Below are 19,311 nucleotides of genomic sequence, written 5' to 3'. Positions count from 1 at the left end.
GTAGGTGAAGTCACAATAGTAGCATTGATATTACTAGTAATAGTATTAGCAGTAGTACTAGTAGCAGCAGAAGTATTAACAGATTGCCTTTTGGTCAGTAGAACATCCCTCTCATCAAGTCCTGTCAACTTAACATAACTAACCATTGCTATGACATTGCTAATATGTCCTTTTGATAACCTGTATGTTCATATACTTCTTGAAATTTTCATCTCAATGCTCTTAGCGGTACAAGTAGTTATAATATAAGTAGTAGTCGTAGATGTAGCAATAATAGTAGTATTGACAGTAGTGTCAACATATTGCTTTTTGGTCAGTTGATCTTCCCCTTTAATCATTCTCTGAAAGTTCCAAAGTTCCTCGTTTTGAGTTTGCCTGGATTGTTTATTGTAATTTCTGTTCGTTTTGGGTTTCATTTATTTATTGATGCTGATTTGTGGTAGTTTCACGCTTGGTGGATGATTTTATTTTATTTTTGCTCATTTTTTGTTTAATGGAATTCTTTACTTTCCTTTGGAAAACTTATTTTGTGGAAAAAGTTTTTTTAATTATCCATAAAAACCTTGTATGCCTTTGAGACATAACTTGCAACCCTCGCCCTGAGGACTGTGTGGAGGCGGGTTGTCATCCTCAAATACATAGTTTCCGGAACTTTCAACTACGCTGAACAAAATGGCCATCTCTAAACTTTGAGTTGATGTGTTTGGGGAAATGATGAGCGTGGTAAAAAAGTGATTTTCCTAGTTTTTCCGGCCAAGAGATTGCAAGTTTGAAGTATTGGGTTTTCAGCCATGGGATGGTGTACTTTACATTTTAATCCAGTTTTTTTCAAAATAATTAATTTTGGGTTACTATTGGCCGAGATTCCCCGTTTGCTATGTTGCAGCTACCGTTGCAGCCACAATAATACAGGCTAATGTGAGACTTCTTAATGGCAAGACATCGTCTGTCGCTATTCAATTTTCCAGGAAACAGACTTATGGTGAAGAATTTTAACAGAAAAACATGAAGAGGATTAGTATTCCAGTTAAACAACCATCTTGTTCGCTAAAGGATGCCGAAGAACTCTCTCTTAAGAAATGTTTAGTCCATTTTGTAACTTTTAGGTATACATAACTTCTATCAATGGTCTTATCAAGAACATTCTTCCTTAATGTAAGCCTTAGAGGTGTCACACAGGCTGAGAACAACACTCATGGTCATCTGTTTGAACTGTCTCACCAGTTTATCTTGTCGTGTTTAACGTAAAACCTTATAGGAGGGTACGTCATAGAAGGGTACTTAATCTTGGAGCTGTGTAGGTTTGTCTTCAAATCATGTTTACCGTTTTTGGGTAAAACGTCACAGAACGGTATTTAATCTTGGAGCTGTGTAGGTTTGTCCTAAATCATGTTTTATCAAAGTTTGGGTAAAACGTCATAGAAGGGTACTTAATCTTGGATCTGTGTAGGTTTGTCTTCAAATCATGTTTACTGTTTTTGGGTAAAACGTCATAGAACGGTACTTAATCTTGGAGCTGAGTAGGTTTGTCCTAAATCATGTTTTACCAGGGTTTGGGTAAAACGTCATAGAAGGTTTCTTAATCTTGGAGCTGTGTAGGTTTTTCCTAAATCAAGTTTTACTGGGGTTTGGGTAAAACGTCATAGAACAGTATTTAATCTTGGAACTGTGTAGGTTTGTCCCCAAATCATGTTTTATCAGGGTTTGGGTAAAACGTCATGAAGGGTACTTAATCTTGGAGCTCTGTAGGTTTGTCCTCAAATCATGTTTTACCAGGGTTTGGATAAAACGTCATAGAAGGGTACTTAATCTTGGAGCTGTGTAGGTTTGTCCTAAAAATATTTTTAACAAGGGTTTGGGTAAAACGTCATAGAAGGGTACTTAATCTTGGAGCTGTGTAGGTTTGTCCTCAAATCATGTTTTACCAGGGTTTGGGTAAAACGTCATAAAAGGGTACTCAATCTTCTAGCTGTGTAGGTTTGTCCTCAAATCATGTTTTAGCAGGGTTTGGGTTAAACGTCATAGAACGGTACTTAATCTTGGAGCTGTGTAGGGTTGTCCGAAATAATGTTTGATGATGGTTTGAGTAAATGTCATAAAGGGTACTTTATTTTGGAGCTGTGTAGGTTTGTCCTGAAATCATGTCTTACCAGGGTTTGGGTAAAACGTCATAGAAGGGTACTTAATCTTGGAGCTGTGTAGGTTTGTCCTAAATCATGTTTTAACGGGGTTTGGGTAAAACGTCATATAACGGTACTAACTCTTGGACGTGTGTAGGTTTGTCCTCAAATCATGTTTTACTAGGTTTTGGGTAAAACGTCATATAAGGGTACTTAATCTTGGAGCTGTGTAGGTTTGTCCTTAATAATGTTTTACCGTGGTTTGGGTAAAAAGTAATATAAAAGTACTTAAAATTGGAACTGTGTAAGTTTGTACTCAAATCATGTTTTACCAGGGTTTGGGTAAAACGTCATAGAAGGGTGCTTAATCTTGGATCTGTGTAGGTTTGTGCTCAAATCATTTTTTACCATGGTTTGGGTAAAACGTCATAGAAGGGTACTTAATATTGGAGCTGTGTAGTTGTGTCCTCAATTAATTTTTTACCAGAGTTTTGGTAAAACGTCATAGAACGGTACTTAATCTTGGAACTGTGTAAGTTTGTCCTCAAATCATGTTTTATCAAGGTTTGAGTAAACGTCATGAAGGGTACTTAATCTTTGATCTGTGAAGGTTTGTCCTCAAATCATGTTTTACCATGGTTTGGGTAAAACGTAATAGAAGGGTACTTAATCTTGGAGCTGTCTAGGTTTGTCCCCAAATCATGTTTTACCAGGGTTTGGGTAAGACGTCACAGAAAGGTACTTAATATTGGAACTGTGTAGGTTTTTACTCAATTCATTTCTTACATGGGGTTGTTTAAATTGTATTAAATGTTTAATTAATTTTGGAGATCTGTTGGTTTGTCTTAAATCATTTTTTATCATGGTTTGGTTAAACTTCTATAATTGTCCTTAATCTGTGAGATGTTTAGGTTTTTCATAAATAAAGTTTTTACAGTGGGTTGGTAAAACGTCAGAGAACGGTATTTAATCTTGGAACTGTGTAGGTTTGTCTTCAAATCATTTTTTACCAGGGTTTGGGTAAAACGTCATAGAAGGGTACTTAATCTTGGCGCTGTGTAGGTTTATCCTCAAATTATGTTTTACCAGGGTTTGTGTAAAACCTCATAGAAGGGTACTTAATCTTGGAGCTGTTTAGGTTTGTCCTTAAATAATGTTTTAACAGGGTTTGGTTAAAACGTAATAGAAGGGTAATGAATCTTGGATCTTTGTTGGCTTGCCAAAAATCATGTTTTACCAGGGTTTGGGTAAAACGTTATAGAAGGGTTCTTAATCTTGGAGCTGTGTAGGTTTGTCCTTAAATAATGTTTTACCAGGGTTTGGGTAAAATGTCAGATAAGGGTACTTAATCTGGGAGCTGTGTAGGTTTGTCATAAATCATGTAAGATTTGGTTAATCTTCATGAAGGGTAATTTATCTTGGAGCGGTGTAGGTTTGTCCTCAAAACATGTCTTACAAGGGTTTGGGTAAAACGTCATAAACGGGTACTTAATCTTGTAGCTGTGTCGTTTTGTCCTTAATAAATTTTTAACGGGGTTTGGGCAAAATTTCATAGAACTGTACTGAATCTTGGAGCTGTGTAGGTTTGTACACAATACATTTTTTACTAGGGTTTGGGTAAAAAGTCAAATAAGGGTACTTAATCTTAGATTAGTTTAGGTTTGTCCTAAATCAGTTATTACAAGGGTTTGGTTAAAACATCATAGAAAGTTACTTAATCTTGGAGCTGTGTAGGTTTTTCCTAAATCAAGTTTTACTAGGGTTTGTGTAAAACGTCATAGAACAGTACTTAATCTTGGACCTGTCTAGATTTGTCCCCAAATAAAGTTATACCAGGTTGTGGGTAAAACGTAATAGACGGATCCGTTATTTGTGAGCTGTGTAGGTTTGTCCTCAAATTATTTTTTAACAGTTTTTGGATAAAACTTCTTAGTACAGTCCTACATCTTGGAACTGGGGATGGTTTTCCTCAATTTATTATTTACAAGGAGGTTGTTAAAACGTCATAGAAGGACACTTAATCGTGGAGCTGTGTAGGTTTGTCCTCAAATTAATTTTTAACGGGGTTTGGCTGAAACGTAATAGAAGGATACTTAATCTGGGAGCTGCGTAGGTATGTCTTCTAATTTTGTTTTAACAGGGTTTGGGTAAAACGTCATAGAACACTACTTAATCTTGGAGCTGTGTAGGTGTGTCATAAATTATGTTTTACCAGGGTTTGGGTAAAACGTCATATAAGGGTAATTAATCTTGGATCTGTGTAGGTTTTTCGTCAAATAATGTTTTATCAAGTTTTGGGTAAACGTCATGAAGTGTACTTAATCTTGGAGCTCTGTAGGGGTGTCATCAAATCATGTTGTAACGGGTTGTGGGTAAAAAATCAGAGATGTGCACTTTATATTTATACTGATGTTTTGTTTCTCACATCCATTAGTTCAGAGTGTTTGCTGACAATTACTTTCAGTAGAGCTTCTAAGTTCTCTTCGGAGTATTTTATTCTAATTTGTATGTACAATTGGGTTTGTAAATAGTAATTTTCCAGTAATAGAGATTTGATATGTGGAGTGGGTTCATCAATATATTAAGAACAATTAGGGTGTTAAATTCTAAGATCCGGGTAATAACGATTGGCGCGTGGTATTTTTGTCCTCTATTCATTTTTTACCTAGGTTTGTTGAAACGTAATAGAAGGGTCCTTAATCTTGTAGCTGTGTAGGTTTGTCCTCAAATGATGTATGAACAGGGTATGGGTAAAAATTCAAAGAAGGGTACTTAATCATGGAGCTGTGTATCTTTTTTCTAAATCTTATCTTAACAGTGTTTGGGTAGAATGTAATCGACAGTCTCTTCATTTTGAATCTCCGTATGTTTTTCCTAACTAATATTTTATCAGTTTGTTGTTCGAAGAAAATACTGTTCCTATATAAAGGTGATAGGTAGTGTCTTTATACATTCTGTTTTACATGGGTTTGTGTAACACATCATATACGGGTCCTGAAACATGTAGCTGTGGGTGTTATTTCTAAATCTTGTTTTACCGGGGTTTGGGTAAAAGGTCAAAGAAGGGTACTTAATCTTGGAGCTCTGTAGGTTTTTCCTCAAATAATGTTTTACCAGGGTTTGGGTAAAACGTCATAGAAGGGTACTTAATCTTGGATCTGTGTAGGTTTGTCCTCAAATCATGTTTTACCAGGGTTTGGGTAAAACGTCCTAGTAAGTTACGTTATCTTGGATGTGTTTATTTTTGTCCTCAAATCATTTTTTACCAGGGTTTGTGTAAAACGTAATAGAACGATACTTAATCATGAAACTGTGTATGTTTGTCTTAAATTATGTTTTACCAGGGTTTGGGTAAAACGTCATAGACGGGTACTTAATCTTGGAGCTGTTTAGGTTTGTCCTCAAATCATGTCGTACCGGTGTTTGTTTAACACGTCATAGACCAGCACTTATCACTGAACTGTGTAGGTTTGTTCTAAATTATGTGTATATGGGTTGTGGGTAACACGTAAGAGAACGGTAACTAATTTAAACTTCGTTATTTTGTCTTCAAATTATGTTGTACATGGGTTGAGGTAATACGTCACCGAACGGTACTTAATATTGTATCTGTGTAGGTTTGTCCTCAAATTATGTCTTATTAGGGTTTGGGTAAAACGTCATAGAAGGCTACTTAATCTTGGAACTGTGTAGGTTTGTCTTCAAATTATGTTGTACCAGGGTATGGGTAAAACGTAAAATAAGGGTACTTAATCTTGGAACTGTGTAGTTTTGACCTAAAATATGTCTTACCTTGTTGTGTCAAAAATAACATGAAGGATACTTAATCATGGTGAAGTTTCTGGTAGTCCTAATACAATATTATCCAGTTTCTTTTTAAAACGTCATAGTACGGTACTAAAAAATTTAACTGTTTAGGTTTGTCATAAAATTAAATTTGACAGAGATTTGGATCCCTTGCACCAGAAGGGCTTTTACCATTAAAGCTGTGTTGTATGGTAATAAATATCTTATTCAGAAGGTGTTGTTAAATGTCATGAAGGATCCATTAACTATGTGAGCTGTCGGTTATCTCTCACATCAAGTCGTACAATTTGTTGGTCCAAACGACCAATTCCGATAATTCTCCTTTTAACTGTTTCGTGGTGTCCTCAAATCAAGTTTTAACAGGGGCTGGGTAAAACGTCATAGAACGACCCTCAATCTTGGATCTTTGTATGTTTGTACTAAAATAATATTTTACAAAGGTTTGGGTGAAACGTCATAGACTGGTACTTAATCTTTTACCAGCGTACGTTAGTCATAAATAATTTTTTCAATGTGTATGGGTGAAACTTAATGACAGTTACTTAATCTTGAAGCTCTGTAGGTTTGTCCTCAAATTATGTTTTACCGGGGTGTGGGTAAAATGTAATAGAAGGATACTTCATCTTTGAGCTGTTTAGGTTTTTCCTCAAAATATGTTTTATCAGGGTTTCAGTAACAAATCAAATAAGGGTACTTAATTTTTGAGCTGTGTCTCTGTTTCATAAAATAATGTTTTATAATTGTGTGATTAATATGTCAAAGTAGGGTACTTTATCATGGTGCTGTTTATCTCTGTACTACATAATGTCTTACAAGGGTGTGGGTAAAACGTCATAGAAGGGTACTTAATCTGGAAGATGTGTAGGTTTGTCCTAAATTATGTTTTACCAGGGTTTGGGTAAAACGTCATAGAACGGTCATTAAGCAGATAACTCTTGTGATGTTTCTTACAACTTTGTGTTCTATTGTTCGTTTAAAACGTCATAGAACGGCAATGTATCAGTGAAAAGTTGAGGTGTGTCCTAAATTCAGTTTTACCATTTTTTTTTTAAAACATCATATTACGTATCTTAAACTTGGAACTGTTTAGTTTTGTCTTAAATTAAGTTGTACCGGTGTTGGGTTAAAACGTAATTGAACAATACAAAATCTTGGATCTGTGCAGGTTTGTTCTACTTCTAGATTAACCAGTTTCGTGTTAAACGTAATAGAACGATACATAATATTTTTACTGGGTAGGTTTTTCCTAAATCATGTTTTACCAGGGTTTGGGTGAGATGTCATAGAAAGGTAAGTAATCTGTAAACTGTTGAGTTGTGTCCTAAATTAAGTTGGACCGGTTTTTGGGTAAAACGTCATGAACGGTACTTAATCTTGGAACACTTTAGGTTTGTCCTAAAATAAGTCTTACTGTGTTTTGGGTAAATCGTCATATTACGACACTTAACCTTGGAACTGTTGCTTGTTGTCCTAATATATGTTTTACCAGGGTTTGGGTAAAACGTCATAGAAGGGTACTTAATCATTGAGCTGTTTACGTTTTTTCTCAAATCATGTTTTACCGGGGTTTGGGTAAAAAATCAAAGAAGAATACCTAATCGTTGTTCTGCTTAGGGTTTTTTACAAATAATGTAGTATAATGGCTTGTTTAACATGTCATAGCCGTGTACTTTATATTTGATGTGTTCTTTTCTATAATCAAATATCGTTTTAAGAAGTTGGGGTTAACAGTATATAAGTTTCCTTTCTATTTTAGCTATGTCAAGTTTTTATCAAATTATTTTTTAAAATTGTTGTTGTCACAAGTCAAATAACAATACTTGATATTGTAGTTTCTTCGTTTTTTTTTCAAATTAAGTTTTATAAGGTGCTGGTTAAAATGTCATAGTGGGGTCCTTAATCTTGGAGTTCTGTTGGTCTGTCCTAAATCATGTTTTACCAGGGTTTGGGTAAAATGTCAGAGAACGGTACTTAATCTTGGAGCTGTGGAGGTTTTTCCTCAAATCATGTCTTACCAGGGTTTGGGTAAAACGTCATAGAAGGGTACTTAATCTTGGAGCTGTTTAGGTTCGTCCTCAAAAGATATTTTACCAGGGTTTGGGTAAAAAATTATAGAAGAGTACCTAATTTTTGCTCTGTGTAGGTGTTTTCTCAATTAATGTTTTACAATGGTTTGATTAAAATTTCATAGTAGGGTACTTAATCTTGGAGTTGTGTAGCTTTGTTCTAAATCATGTGGTACCGGGGTTTGTGTAAAACGTGATGAACGATTCTTTCACAGGGTGTAGTGTAAGATTATCATAAATTTAGAAGTACCAGTGATTGGTTAACACGTATTATAACGGTCTTTCACATGAGAACTATGAAGTTCTGTCCTATAACCCAATTCACCAGGTTGTGATTAAACGTAATGAAGGGTAATTAATCTTTGAGCTGTGTAGGTTTGTCCTCAAATTATGTTTTACCAGGGTTTGGGTAAAACGTCATAGAAGGGTACTTAAAATTGGAGCTGTGTAGGTTTTTCCTCAAATGAAGTTTTACCAGGGTTTGGGTAAAAAGTCATAGAAGGGTACTTAATCATGGCGCTGTGTAGGTTTATACTCAAATTATGTTTTTCAATGGTTTGGGTAAAACATCCTAGAAAGGTACTTTATGGGCGATCTGTGTAGGTTTGTCCTCAAAAAATATTTTACAAGGGTCTGGGTAAAACGTTATAGAAGGCTACTTCATCATGGAGCAGTGTATGTTAGTCATCAAATAAAATATTACAAGGGTTTGGGTAAAACTTCATAGACGGTTTATTACTCATGGATCTGGGTAGTTTTTTCCTCATATTATTTATGACCAGTGATAGTTCCAAACATCCTAGTCATGTAATATATAATGGAACTGTGTATTGTTTTCCTAAAATTCTGATTCAGCTATGTTTATTTAAAAAGTCATATACCTTAAATTAATCTTTTAACTGAGTTTGGTGTTCATATAAAATTTATTCCTGTAGTCTTTATAACAAGTATTTTGGGTGACGTTAACGTTGATAGCTGAAGGTATTCCCTCACAATATGTTTTAAACTGGTTTTGGTAACTCATAAAATACGGACCAGTACTCTTGTCTATTCTTCTGGTTTTTCTAAATTTATGTTTTACAATTTTTTGGTCAATACGTAATATTATTATAATTAATAAGGGAGTTGTGTCATTTTATCCTCAAATTCTATTGTAAAAGGGTTTAGTTAACAACTAACAGACCTTTCATTTCTCGTTGATCTGTACATTTCGGTACTATAATATCGTTTTATGTAATCGGGATTAATAGTATTTAAGGTTACATCTAAGTTGATATGTGTCGGTAGTTCATAACATTATTATTTACACTGGTTTGGGTCACACATAAAATAAGGATACTGAATTTTTGAGCTGCGTTGTTGTGTTCTCAAATTAACTTTTACACTTGTCTGGTTATAACTTCATAGTAGGGTACTAAATATGGTAGTTCTCTAGCTCTGTCCATAAAATATGTATAGACAGGGGTTGGGTAATATGTAAGATAACGGCCCTTAATCTGGGAACTGTTTAAGTTTGTCCTAAATAAATATCTTATCAGGGTCTGTGTGAATCGCCAAAGAAGACTACTTAATCTTTGATCATTGTAGGTGAGTCATAAATAATATATTTCATGGTTTTGGGTTAAACGTCATAGACCGGTTCTTAATCTTGGAGATGTGTAGGTTAGTCCTCAAATAATGTTTTACCAGGGTTTGGGTAAAACGTCATAGAAGGTTACTTAAACTTGTAGCTCTGTAGGTTTGTCCTCAAATTATGTTTTACCAGGGTTTGGGCAATATGTAATATAACGGTCCTTTATATTGGTACTTTTTTTGTGTTTACTCATATAATGTTTTACCAATGTGTCGGTAACAAATGTATTAAGGTTACCGGATCGTTTCACTGGGGATGTTTGTTCTCAATTTATTTTTTACATTTGTTTGGGTAAAACTTCATAGTAGGGTACTTAATCTTGGAGTTGTGTAGCTTTGTCCTCAAATATAGTTTTACCAGGGTTTGGGTAAAACGTCATAGACGGGTACTTAATCTTGGAGCTGTGTAGGTTTGTCCTCAAATTATGTTTTACCAGGGTTTGGGTAAAACGTCATAGAAGGGTACTTAACCTTGGAGCTGTGTAGGTTTGTCCTCAAATAATGTTTTACCAGGGTTTGGGTAAAACGTCATAGAAGGGTACTTAATCTTGGAGCTCTGTAGGTTTGTCCTCAAATCATGTTTTACCGGGGTTTGTGGAAAATCTAAGAGAACGGCCATTACTCTTTGAACTGTGTAGGTTTGTCCTCAAATAATATTTTAACAGGGTTTGGGTGAAACGTCAAAGAAGGGTACTTAATCTTGGAGAAGTGTAGGTTATTCATAAATCATGTCTTACACGGGGATGGGTAAAACGAAAACGACCGGTTCTTTATCTTGAATCAGTTTAGGTTTGTTATAAATCATATTTTAAGGGGTTTTGGGTCAATCGTCAACGAAAATCTATTCATATTGATTAATCGTATATTTTTTCTTACTAAATTTTTACGGGTGGTATTGAGACACGTAAGTTTACGGATACAAATAATTTTGATGCTGAATTTTTTCTTCAAATCATGTTGTAAAGGGGTTTTGGTAGAAAGTCAGAGAAGGGTACTGAATCTTGGAGCTGTGTAGGTTTTTCCTCAAATCATGTCGTACCATGGTTTTTTTTACACGTCATAGAAGAATTCTTAATCTGGAAACTTGTTATTTTTGTACTAATTTATGTTGAACCGGGTTCGGTTTAAAACGTCATAGTACGGGCATAAATCTGTTAAATGTTTCGTTTTGACATAAAAAATTTTTTACCAGTTTGTTTTTAAAACGTAATAGAAGTGTACTTGATCTGGGAGATGTGTAGTTTTTTCCTAAATTATATTTTAACAGGGTCTGGGTAAAGAGTTCATGTACGGTAAGTAATCTTTAATCATTTTATGTTTGTCCTCAATTCTTGTTTGAACTGTGATTTGGTAGAATGTAATCTACGGGTACAGGAGATGCTTATTTTTTGACTTACAATTTGGTAGATATTTGGTTTTCTAATCGAAAGTTTACGACTAATACAAATGGTAGTGGTGATGTGTGTCATAAAATACTGTATTAAAATTGTGTCGGTATCTAATCAATTAATGGTTCTTGATTTTTTCTCAGGGTATTTGTTTTATCAAATTTTTTTTTACAATTGTTTTGTTGAAACTTAATATTAGGGTACTGAATATAGTATTTGTTTTTGTTTGTCAACAATACTTTATGTGCACGGAAGTGTTTATAAAGGCAAATACGTTTAATTCATCGTGAATTTTATTTTTTTTTACATAAAAAACTTATTAGAAATTGGTTGTTAAACTAAATTTATATGACAATAGAATTATTATGTTTCTTTTTTTACTATCATCCATTATTAAAAACGTCAGGGTAAAACTTTATAGACGGTTCCTTTGTCTTTTCAAGCTGTGTGTTTGTCCTCAAATCATTTTTTATCGGGGTGTGGGTAATATGTAAGAGAATGATCCTTAATCTTTGATCTGTGTTGGTTTGTATTAAAATAATATTTTATCAAGGTCTGGTTGAAACTTCAAAGAAGAGTACTTAATCATGTAGCATTGTACGTAATTAATAAATCATGTTTTAACAGGTTTTGGCTGTAACGTCAAAGAAGGTTTCTTAATATTGGATCAGTTTAGGATTTTCCTCAAATAATGTTTTACCAGGGTTTGTTTAAAAAATCATATACGGGTACTTTATTTTTGAGCTGTTTCTGTATTGCTTAAAAAAATGTTTTACATTTTTGTGGTCAATTCGTCTTATAAGGATACTACTTCAGGGAGTTGTGTAGGTTTGTCCTAAATTACTGTGGTACAATTTGGTGGTCAAAACTTCATAGTTGGATAGTAAATAAGGGATCTGTGTAGCTATATCCTAAATCATGTTTTACCGGGATTTGTGTAAAACGTAATAGACGGTTTCTTAATCTTGGAGCTGTGTAGGTTTGTCCTCAAATAATGTTTTACCAGGGTTTGGGTAAAACGTCATAGAAGGGTACTTATCTTGAAGCTGTGTAGGTTTTTCCTCAAATCATGTCTTACCAGGATTTGGTTAACACGTCATAGAACGATACTTAATCTTGGAGCTGTTTATGTTTGTCCTCAAATCACTTTTTAAAGAGGCTTGATTAAACTTAATGAAGGGTACTTTATTATGGAGCTGTTTAGTTTTTTCCTGACATAATGTATTACCAAGGTTTGGGTAAAACGTTATAGAAAGTTCCTGTGTATTGTATCGCTGGCGGTTTTTCCTCAAATCATGTTTTACCGGGGTTTGGGTAAAACGTAAGAGTATGACACTTAATCTGTGAACTGTGTATGTTTTTACTAAATTCATATCTTACGAGGGTCTGAGTGAAACGTCAAAGAAGTGTACTTAATAATTGAGCATTGTATGTTAGTCCTCAAATCATGTTTTAACTGGGTTTGGGTAAAACGTCATAGACCGTTACTTAATCTTGGAGCTGTTTAGGTTTGTCCTCAAATAATGTTTTACCAGGGTTTGGGTAAAAAGTCATATACGGGTAATTAAACATGGATCTGTTTAGGTTGGTTCTCAAATAATGTTTTACCATGGTTTGGGTAACAAATAATAGAAGAATTCTTAATTTTTGAGCTGTGTCTTTTTTTCTTCAAATTATGTTTTACAATTTTTTTGTTAATTCGTCATATACGGATAATATATATGGGAGCTGTGTCATTTTATCCTCAAATAATATTTTACCATGTTTTAGTTCACTAGTAACAGACCGTGCATTAAAATTTGAACTATGTTGGTGTGTCCTAAAGACATGTTTTACCAGGGTTTGTGTAAAATGTTATAGAACGGTACTTAATCTTGGATCTGTTTATGTTTTTCCTTAAATCATTTTTTACCAGGGTTTCGGTAATAAATCATATACGAATACTTAAGTTTGGTGCTGTGTTTGTGTTTTTTAAATTATGTTTTATATTTTCTTGGTTAATTATTGATATTAGGATAGTTTATCTTGGATTTGTGTATCTTTTTTCTCAAAGCATTTTTTTAAGGGTTTTGGGTAAAACGTCAAAGACGGGTACTTAATCCTGGAGCTGTGTAGGTTTGTCCTCAAATCATGTTTTATCCAGGGTTTGGGTAAAATGTCATAGAACGGTACTTAATCTTGGAGCTCTTTATGGTTTTTCTCAAATGATATTTTACCGGGGTTTTGGTAACAAATTAATTAATGGTACCTAATCTTGGATCTGCGTAGGGGTTTTTTCAAATAATTTTTTACAATGTCTTGGTTTAAATGTCATAGTAGGATGCTTAAACTTAGATCTGTTTATCTCTTTTCTCAATTCTTGTTTTACAGATGTGTGATAAATTGTCATCGACAGTCTATACATATTGAATGTTGGTATGTTTTTCCACAATAACGGATTATCGGGTTGTGTTTAGACTTAATGAAGTGTAATATATCATTAAGATAGTTAGGTTCTTGCTAAATCCTTTTTTAAAAAGGTATGGGTAACACATCATAGAACGGCAATTAAACTTGGATATGTGAAGGTTTTTTCTAAATCATGTTTTACCGGGGTTTGGTTAAAATGTCATAGAAGGGTACTTAATCTTGGAGGTGTGTAGGTTTGTCCTCAAATCATGTTTTACCAGGGTTTGGGTAAAACGTCATAGAAGGGTACTTAATCTTGGAGCTGTGTAGGTTTGTCCTCAAATAATGTTTTACCAGGGTTTGGGTAAAAAGTCATAGAACGGTACTTAATCTTGGATCTGTTTAGGTTTTTTCTCAAATAATGTTTTAACATGGTTTGGTTGAAAAGTGATAGAAGAATACTTTCTTTTTGATCTTTGTCGGTTTTTTTTCAATTAATGTTTTACAATTTTTTGGTCAAAAATTCAAATTCGGATCCTATATATGTGCGTTTTTTAGTTTTATATACTTATTATTTTGTACACGGTTTTAGTTAAAACTTAACATTCGGGTAATTACTATGGGAAGTGTGTAGGTTTGTCCTAAAATAATTTTTTCTCAGTGTGTGTTTAATCTTCTATAAGGTTACTTATTCTTTGATCTGTTTATGTTTGTCAAAACTCGATTTTTTACCAGTTTTGTATATTAATTCATATACGTGTCATGAATCTTTGTTATGTTTAGGTTTGTCATAAAATAAAGGTTTAAACTGGTCTTGGAATAAATTCATAGAAGGTTCCTTAATATTTTATCTCTCGAAGTTTGTAATCAACTCATGTTTTAAAGGGGTTTTGGTCAATAGTCATAGAACGGTACATACTCTTAGTACTGTGTATGTTTGTAATCAATTATTTTTTTCACCAGGTTTGGTAAAACGTATAGAAGGGTCCTTAATATTTGTTATCTGTAGTATTTTCCTCACATTATGTTTTAAAATGGTTGGTGTAACAAATCAAATAAGAGTACTGCATCTTTGAGGTGTGTATCTTTATCTTCAAATTATGTTGTATAATGTTCTTGTTAAAAATTAATAGAAGGGTGCTTAATATTGGATCTGTGTTAGTTTTTCCTCAAATATTGTTTTCCCGGGGTTTGGGTAAAAAGTCTTTGCAGGGTACATAATCATGGAGCTGTGTATGTTTGTCCTAAATCACTTTTTATCAAGTTTTGGGAAATCGACTTGAAGGTTATTAAATCTTGGAGCTGTTTAGATTCGTCATCAAATTATGTTTAAGAAGGTTTTGGGTAACACAACATAGAACTGCAATTAATCTTAGTTAAGTGGAGCGTTTTTCTAAATATTGTCTTTCCGAGGTTTGATAAAACATCATCGTAAGGCACTTAATCTTAAATCTGCGTATGTTTTTCCTAAATAACTTATAATAGAGTTTTGGGTAGAATTATATACGGGGACTTGATCATTTTTGTTTGGTTTATTTTAATCAAATCTTTTATTAAAAGTTTGATTTTAAAAAGTTAATGAAGTTTTATGTGCCTTGTTCAGGTTTAGTTTTTTACTAAGAAAAGAATTTCCGGGGGCGTTGTTCAGTGAACGTTTCCTGGAATGAAAAAGTGTGCATTGATTGGTTTTGGTAAAAGCATTTTTTTAATTGGTTTTGTTTAAAATTCAGATAAGGTTACTTAATCTTGTATCAGTGTATGTTTGTACTCACATAATGTATTACTAGGGTTTGGGTAAAACGGCATAGAAGGATACTTAATCTTGGAGCTGTGTAGGTTCGTCCTATGTCATTTTTTTATAGGGGTTGGGTAAAATGTAAGAGAAATTTACTTAATCTTGGAACTTTTTAGGTTTTTCCTCAAATCATATTTTACCAGGGTTTGGGTAATACGTCATAGAAGGGTACTTAAACTTGTAGCTGTGTAGGTTTGTCCTCAAATGATTTTTTATAAGTGTTGGGGTAAAAAGTCATAGAAGTGTACTTAATCTTGGAGCTGTGTAGTTATATCATCAAATAATGTTTTACTAGGGTTTGGATAAAAAGTCATATAAGGGTACTTAACCTTGGAGCTGTGTATGTTTGTCCTAAGTCTCTTTTTATCTCGGTTTGGTTAAACTTAAAGAAGGGTACTTAATGTTTAAGATGTGTTGTTTTTTACTCAAATTATGTTTTACCAGGGTTAGGGTAAAACGTCATAGAAGGGTACTTAATCTTGGAGCTGTGTAGTTCTGTCCTCAAATCATGTTTTACCAGGGTGTGGGTAAAACGTCATATAACGGTACTTAATCTTGGAACTGTGTAGGTTTGTCCTCAAATCATGTTTTACCAGGTTTTGGGTAAAACGTCATAGAAGGGTACTTAATCTTGGAGCTCTGTAGTTTTGTCCTCAAATCATGTTTTACCAGGATTTGGATAAATCGTCATAGAAGGGTACTTAACCTTGAAGTTGTTTATGTTAGTCATAAAAAAATTTTAAGCAAGTGGTTGTACCAATAAATGATGAGTCTTGAATCGGTATTCGGGTTTGTTTTTTGCTCAAAACATTTCTTTCCTGGGTTAGGGGAAAAAGTCATAGAAGGGTACTTAAATCTTGGAGCTGTTTTGGTTTTTCATAAATCATCTTTTACCAGGGTTTGGGTAAAACGTCATAGAACGGTACTTACTCTTGGAACTGTGTAGGTTTCTCCTCAAATCATGTTTTACCAGGGTTTGTTTAAAAAGTCAAAGTCGGGTAATTATCTTTGAGAAGGTGTTGTTGGTCCTCATTTTTTGTCGGTCCAGTTTGTGGGTAAAACGTCATAGAAGGTTTCTTAATCTTGGTTCTTTTTAGGTGTTTTCTTAAACTAGTAGAACCGTTTTTGGTGCTCAATGAACGTTTCCTGCAATACCTATTTTAACTTTGTTGGTATTTCCTAAAAAAATATCTATAAAGTATTTTTGTAACAAGCCAATTTAGTATAACTAATCTTGTAGCTTTGTAAGTTTGTCTTCAAATTATGTCTTACCATGGTTTAGGTAAAACGGCACAGAAGGATATTTAATCTTGGAACTGTTTAGGTTTGTCCTCAAATTATGTATTACCAGTGTTTGGTTAAAACGCCATAGTATTGTAGTTAATCTTGGAACTGTTTAGGTCTGTCCTAAATTAATGTTTTATAAAGGTTTGTGTAAACGTCTTGAATGGTCCTTAATCTTGGAGCTGTGTAGGTTTGTCCTCAAATAATGTTTTACCAGGGTTTGGGTAAAACGTCATAGAAGGGTACTTAATCTTGGAGCTGTGTAGGTTTGTCCTCAAATCATGTTTGACCAGGTTGTGTGTAAATTATAATAGAAGTGAACTTAACGAGGATGCGTTTTTTTGGGTACATAACTCACGTTTTACCAGTTTGGTGTGCAACTAATATTTGGGTAATTATGCATTGTTAGGTTTATTGTTTTCATCACTACATATTTATAAAGGGTTATTTGCAAACTTTATCGAGGCGTCATTAGTATTTGAGCTGTGTTGGTTCTTCATTAATAAAGATGTACCGGGGGCTGTGTAAAATATAAGAGAACGTTACTAAATATTGGTACTGTTTTAGTTATTACTAAAAAAATATTTAAAAAGGGTTTGATTAACAATTCATTTAATAGAACTTAATCTTTGAACATTGTAGTTTAATAATCAAATAATGTTTTAATTGGGTTTGTGTAAATCGTCATAGTAGGGTAATTACGAGTAGCTGTGTTGTTTTGTCCTAAATCATGTTTTACAAGGGTTTGGGTAAAACTCCATAGAACGATCCTTAATCTTGGAACTGTGTAGGTTTATCCTAAAATCATGTTTTACCATGATTTGTGTAACAAATCATAGAAGAGGACTTGATTATTGCTTTGGGTAGGTATTTCTTCAATTTATTTTTTACAATTTTTAGGTTAATTAGACAAATATGTAGACATAATATGGTAGCTGTGTCATATTGTCTTCAAATCCTATTGTAAAATGTTTTATTTAACCCGTAACATTCGGTTAAAAACTAGTGGATCTATATCTTTCGGTCAAAATATAATTTTTTATCTAGTCGTGGTTCAAAGTATTTAATTGTCCTGTATCTTGGTTAGGTGTCTGGTTGCCCTCACATTATGTTTTAAACTGGTTCGGGTAAAACATCAAAGAAGGGCACTGTATCTTGGAGCTGTGTAGTTTTTTCCTAAAATCATGTCTTACCAGGGTTTGGTTAAAACGTCATAGAGGGGTACTTAATCTTGGAGATGTGTAGGTTTTTCCTAAATCATGTTTTACCAGGGTTTGGGTAAAACGTCATAGAACGGTACTTAATCTTGGAACTGTGTAGGTTTGTCTTCATGTCATGTTTTACCAGGGTTTGTGTAAAACGTCATAGACGGGTACTTAATCTTTGAACTGTTGATTTTGTTACTCATAAAATGTATGACCCGTTTTTGTTTAACACGCCAGAGATGGTTTATTAAGTGGAGAGGTTTAGTTTTTTCATAAAAAATGTTTTACGATTATTTTTTCTAATTCTACGATATCTGCACTTACTATGGTTAGTTATGTTGGGTTTCATAAATAACTGTTTTAACAGTGGTTGTTTAACAAGTCAGTTTCTAGTAGTTGATCTTGGAACAGGGTAGGTGTGTTATCAAAATATTTTTTAAAAGTGCTTAGTTAAAACGTCATAGACGGGTACTGAATATTGGAGCTGAGTAGGTTTGTCCTCAAATAATGTTTTACCAGGGGGTGGGTAAAACTTCATAGTAGGGTAATTAATCTTGGAGCTGTGTAGGTTTGTCCTCAATCAAGTTTTACGAGTGTTTGGGTAAAACGTCATAGAAGGGTACTTAATCGTGGATCTGTATAGTTATGTACTAAATTCTCTTTTTATGAAAGTTTGATTAAAAAACATGAAGTGTACTTAATATTTAATATGTGTATATTTGTTCTAAAATTATCTATTAACATGGTGTGGGTAACACGTCAAATAAGGATCAGTCTTTTTGGAGTTGCGTAGTTTTGTCATCATATAATGTTTTACAGGTGTTTGGGTAAAACATCATAGAAGGGTACTTAATCTTGGAGCTGTGTAGGTTTGTCCTCAAATCATGTTTTACCAGGGTTTGGGTAAAACGTCATAGAAGGGTACTTAATGTTGGAGCTGAGTAGGTTTGTCCTCAAATCGTGTTTTACCAGGGTTTGGGATTCCTACATCTTAAGTAAGCCTACTGGGATCCAATAAAAGACCGTGAGAGAAAATGTCATCCTTATGTAAAAAAAGAAATACTTTCACAAAATGTTTTGCCAATGGTTGGCATACTCCGTGCCAATATTTTAATCTGTAGTTTCAAGTTCATATAAATCAAACTTAACTTAGGGTTATCCTTTACGTTAATCAAAAACGTTTTTGGTTTTCAACTTCAAATTCCACTTTTAACTGTATTGATAAATATCATGTTATTGAAATAATTGTGCTCGATTAATGGGTCGATTACTAGGAGTAATTTGCCAAGGCTGTTGATATCTCTAGGAGTTACTTTTTCGATCAGTAGTGGTTTTAGGGGGAGGGGGAGGATAAGGGCTACTTGTCACGATCATGAAAATTTTAGGGGCGTAAAATTTAAAATAAATAATTTAACGGGTATAATCATTTGTAATTTTTTAAGTTTTATTTTTAATTAAAATAAAGTAGAGGGCGCAGTTGGGGGAAGGTATAACTAAATTGAGTCCAACATTTTAATTTTTCCTATATTTTCCTCATCATTCCTTGATGTACATACTAACGATGTACAATAAGATCAACCACTAACATCTACCTTTAATCTTTGAACTCCTATTATCACTACACAG

The sequence above is a fragment of the Artemia sp. Qi Xiang Cuo genome, chromosome 13 (assembly GCF_049724085.1).
Source record: "Artemia sp. Qi Xiang Cuo chromosome 13, ASM4972408v1, whole genome shotgun sequence".
Taxonomy (NCBI): Eukaryota; Metazoa; Arthropoda; class Branchiopoda; order Anostraca; family Artemiidae; genus Artemia; species Artemia sp. Qi Xiang Cuo.
This window is presented reverse-complemented; position numbering follows the sequence as displayed.